The sequence below is a fragment of the Rhodnius prolixus genome, unplaced genomic scaffold, assembly GCF_049639745.1.
Source record: "Rhodnius prolixus isolate KJV_2025 unplaced genomic scaffold, Rpr scaffold_39, whole genome shotgun sequence".
NCBI classification, from domain to species: Eukaryota; Metazoa; Arthropoda; class Insecta; order Hemiptera; family Reduviidae; genus Rhodnius; species Rhodnius prolixus.
Window position 1 is genome coordinate 878,054 of NW_027411609.1, and position 5,416 is coordinate 883,469.

The window sequence follows — 5,416 nt, forward strand, 5'->3', positions numbered from 1 at the left end:
GGAGTGTTAGATATCCTCAAGTCAGTAAAAAGTGACAGCTGGCAATCAAGCATCAAATTGTTTGATAGTCTTGTGGTCAATGTGCTTTTATATAGTGCAGAAATTTGGTCCCCTCCATATACTGAAATAGTTGAAAGGGCGCAGGTCCGCTTCATTAAGCTTCTTTTGAGTTTGCCGCGTTCCACTCCTGATTTTTATGTCCGCCTAGAATCTGGTAGGATTCATCTGAAATTTAATGTGTTCAAACGGCTGCTGGGCTGGTGGAGGAAATTACTTGCTATGGGTAATGACCGCCTCCCCAGAATGTGCTATGATAGGCTTTTGCAGCTAAGTGATAGCAAAAAGATGCCCTTTAATTGGGTTACTGAGTTTAGTACTTATTTATTCGAGATTGGGGCACAGGATGTCTGGTTGGCACAAGACTTGAAACTGCTTTGTGATAATTACTCTTCCCTAATCGAAGCGTGTAGAAATAATCTTTTATGTAAAGATATCTCTAAGGCAGAGACTTCTCATTACAATATGTATTTTAGAAATATAAGTACCCTAGGATTGGGAGAAGAGTATTTAACGTATAATATACATATAAATAAACTTAGAATATTTTGTCAGTTGCGGTTAACGGGGAAGAAGGTTAATAGGCTTTTTTATAATGGGACAGCTTATAAGTTTTCTCCAGAGTCGATTTGCCCATTGTGTAATTCGGGTAGTTTGGATAGCTTAGAACATTTTGTTTTAGAATGTAAATTTTTTGATAATTTCCGTAAGCTCCATATTTCCGAATATGTTAGTGGCGTCTTGGATGTGAATTTAATATTTTGTAACTTGTTGGTACCAGAGTCAGTTTCAAAAATCAATAAAATTTTCTATTATATTTCTAAGGCCCTCAAATTAAGAAATGTTGTGTTAAATCTTCCCTAGAGGCATATCTCTATTTATTTATATTTTTTATACATGCTGAAAGTGTGACAGCTTGTTAATTTTATTTCATTACTTTTTGGTTCTTATTTTTTTATTCTTAAGGGTAAATGTTTCTTTTTCTTTTGTTTTTGAATTTGGTTAAACTTGACATTTTGTAAAAATTTGTTTTTTGAAGTATGATGTTATTGTATTATGTATATGTTTTATAATGTACTACTCAACTCTTGCTAAAAAATTATATTTTATGAGCAATAAAAAAAAAAATATATATATATATATATATAGATAAATGTATCTAATCCTTTCCGAAATCTTCCCTTGTTTACATCTCTGGTCTTATCAATGGCTACAAACCCATGAGGCTCATCCCAACAGGCGTGACATATTTGTTTGAATTTTTCAAAGGAAATATCCGGCGAACTTATATGATCGCTGTAGACATGTCTTAAATTTAAATCATCCTGTTTGAGTAGCATAATAAAATTAGCATTATCCCGTATTAGATGTTTTGGTATTCGAGCATAACTCTGTGCCAAGTAGAAACAATCAATGGATCTGTGCCGACTCACACTGAAATACTGTCTAATAACATCCTGCTGATCCATAGCAATGTCATCGAAAATATTAATGGAGTTTGTTTTAGCATTTTCAGGCGTGGGCACCTGGTTAGTAAATTTTACTGTGGAAAATTCCACTTCCGTTTACACACTTCCGGCACCCGTTTACAAACCTCTTCTAAGTATAAATACTTTCCCTGTTGTAACGATCTGCTACATACGTAAATATTTTCAAATTTCAATCCATTTGGATGTAGAATTAAACAGATGATTAGGTTGGTTTTACTCGAACCTGATGTTCCACAGATCAATGCTCTTATACGTACTATTTGGCAAGAGCACACCATGACGACTGGCCAAGTTCTCAACATCAGGTAGTAGATTATAAATTGGTAATCGTTCACTTTGTTTCTCTAGACGCATGACTAGCTCTATATATAAACGCTCACGTAGCAAACACTTTTATCATAATGAGAAAGAAAACCGCCAGGAGAAGACTTATAAACTCAGTGATTGACAAACTACCATTTGAAGCACACATTCCCGGTTATAATTATTGTGGCCCCGGAACTAAACTTAAAAAGAGATTATCACGAGATGATAGAGGAATCAATCCTTTAGACGAAGCTTGCAGAGAACACGATATTGCGTATTCTGAAAATAAGGATCTAGAGGTAAGACATACGGCTGATCGTATACTTCGGAAAAGGCTTGGCAAAGAACAAGTGCTAGTGACGCATCTTTGGGCGAGAAAGCAGCAGCCTGGGCTGTTACAAACGTTATGAAAGCTAAAGTGAATATGGGTGGTGGGAAACGTCGTAAAGGTGTTTCCGTTAAAGTACTGATTTAGGGCCATTTCACATAATTATTGAAAGGAACAAACGAGACCAAAAAGGGATCGCTAGGATACATCCAATGTCCATTGGAAAAGTACTTTTTGATCATCACCCAGAAATCTCTCAAAATATTGACAACGTAAAAAAAGTTGGCATAAATAGGTTAAGGGTTGAATTGAACAATGGAGTCTCAGCCAATAAATTGTTGAGATCTTCATTGCTCAAAGATAAAGGATTTAATGTGTACATACCGAGATATCTGTTGCAAAGAAGAGGGGTAATTAGGGGAGTAGATGCCGAATTGTCTGAGGCCGAAATAAAAGATGTTCTTAGAGGTCCACCTGGGATTCATTACGAAATATTAGAAACGCGAAGATTGAAACGGAAAGTTACAGATAGGGACACTAACAAAGTGAAATTGGTGCCCACCCAATCTGTTTTGATTACAGTGAGGGGACAGCAATTACCGCAATATGTATATATCCATTACGTAAGGTGTGAAGTAAACAACTACATTCAAAACGTAGTACAGTGTAAAAACTGTCTTCGATTTGGACATTTTCAGGATCAGTGTAAAGGGAATAAAAGATGCGAGAAATGTGGAATGAACCATGATGTATCTGCATGTTCGGAAGATAACCAGGCCAAATGCGTGAACTGCAGTAGTGGTTGTCATAGGGCATCTAATGTGAAAGCTTGCCCACAATATAAAAAAGAGAAATCGCTACTGTTAATGGGAGAAAAGAATATCTCATATCTAGATGCTAAACAATTGTTGTCTAATAATTCTTTCGCTGCCCTAGCGGGGAGTTCGGCTCCAACCGTGGATAGTCTTAAAGAATTTCCCTTATTAAGCAAGAGTGGCGGGAGTAACAAACCTTCGGCTTACACCACCTCATCTAAGAGAGCTAGGAAAAGGAACCATAGTGTAATCTTCCCTAGTTTTGATAACACAGTAATTAAAGAGTTATTGATCCAGCCAACCGAGAAAAAAAATAAGCCGGGGGGCCTAATATCTGCAAACCCATACCATCCAACGCAAATAATTAGGGACGCCAATCCTTTACAAAGCAACTTAAATATAGATATTCTTTTTGAAGCGGTTTACTCTATTTTAAAGAGTATGAACAGTACTGAATTGAATAAAATGCCTGATGACAAATTAAAAACAAATATTAGGGATAGAGTTATAAATTTGAATGAAGCTATATAAATTTATAGAGAATATACAGACGCAACTAAGTTTCTTCTTTCAACCATAAATAAAACATGAATAAATTAAAAATCTTACAATGGAACGCAAGGTCTGCCGTTTCTAATAAAGGTAGCCTAGAAGTCTGTTTGGAAAATGAGGAAATAAATGTTGCAATACTAAGTGAGACTTGGTTTAAAACAAAGGTAATTATAAAATTTACAGGTTTTAATGTAATTAGAAAAGACAGGCAGGACGGAAAGGGAGGTACAGCGATATTAATTAGAAATAACATACCTTTCAAAGAAATAACTTCCTTATATAATATTAATGGATTAATGTCCGTTGGCATTAAAATACCATTTTTAAATAATAAGGAATTAACTGTTATTTCGTTGTACAATAATCCCCAAAATAATGTAAGTTAACGTGAATGGAACTTATTCTTTCAGAGTTTATCTCCGCCTTTCATAGTAGCTGGGGACTATAATGTACACAACCAAGCATTCGGCTCTAGTTACACCGAGGCCAAAGGCCGTGCTTTACTGGAAGCTATTCAAGATAACAATTTAGTGTATCTAAATGATGGATCTCCCACTCTCATAAATAATATAAAACAAAAGCATAGATCAGCTATTGACATTACAATTTGCACCTCCCAAATAGCCTCACAGTTTTCAAGGACTCTGTTTGACGATGCACTAGGCTCAAACCACATTCCCATTGTTATAGAGTCGAATGAGAAATGCATAAGGTATATCAGCAGACATAATTTCCGATCATGGAACTTAAAAGAAGCTGATTGGCAAAGGTTCAAGGATGCTTTCAGCGGGAAAATGGAAAATATTCACAACTATGATAACTTTTTAGCAGCTCTGAATGAAGCAAATGAAAAGTCAATTCCCAGACTAAAACCTTATGTTAGGGGTTAAAAAGAAAATAATAGCTAGGTCCGTCAGTCTGGTGGAAGAGAGAGAGGCAGTGATTATTTATACAGACAAAAACCAAAATATATAAATAAACAGTAATATTTTTTTGTTGAGAGGGGGGTCAGTCATTTGTAATGCACCTTTTAATGAAGTGAATTTGATTTTGTGTAATAAAAAAAAAAAAAAAAAAAATTAGGCTTAGTAATAGTTGGAAAAAGAAAGGATTAGAAGACCAAAAGTGAGCGGAAACAAAAGAAGAGAGAAAATCCAGGAGTACAGAAGGCAGTGGGAGCAGATGAGAAAAAAAAAGTTGCGAACCGAACAGAGTTGGTTCTGACGCTGGCGAAGTAAATTGAGCCTTTGGATAGCTGGTGAAGAAAAAGTAAACGAAAACTCGCTTGCAGGAGGATTTATCGTGTACCGAGAGAACGAAAACTCTAAAGGCGTACAGGCAAGAGTAGAGAACCAGGTGTCTGCCCAATTCAAGTTGAATTTAAAAGGAGCGGTGAGTGAACCCCAGCGCTGGTGGTAGCAAAGGTAATGGAGATTGGACAATTTGACAAAGTTTGAATCCGTTATTATTCTGAACTGAAGTTTTTTTTTTATTATTATTATTATTATTTAAATTTATTTATTTTTCTTATTAAATGTATACAATGTGTTGAAAATATTCTTTGGTCAGCTGGGCCCATTAATTTAATTCCAAGCTTTGTTTGTATAACTAATATAATATTCATGTTCAAGAATTGCTAACCAAGCATTATATTTTCTGTTATAGATCTTAAAATAGCCTATCCTGATATTGAAGTGAGTACGACCTGCTGTAGCTGGTGCATTACACGATGACTGATTGCTCCGTAAATCTAAATTAAATTAAATTCCTGCTTCCTTATAGTTACTGTTCTCTCTTTTACTCCAGCCAACCTACTATTCCGGGTATTGGGGGTTTTCGCTGCTGTACCCCCAAGAACCTACTCTTAC

At 35.6% G+C, this 5,416-nt stretch overlaps 1 pseudogene; it reads right to left on the reverse strand.

Moving 5' to 3' along the window:
- Window positions 1–3,464: 3,464 nt before the first annotated feature.
- LOC141455266 (uncharacterized) lies at window positions 3,465–5,056 on the reverse strand (annotated as a pseudogene).
- Window positions 5,057–5,416: the final 360 nt, after the last annotated feature.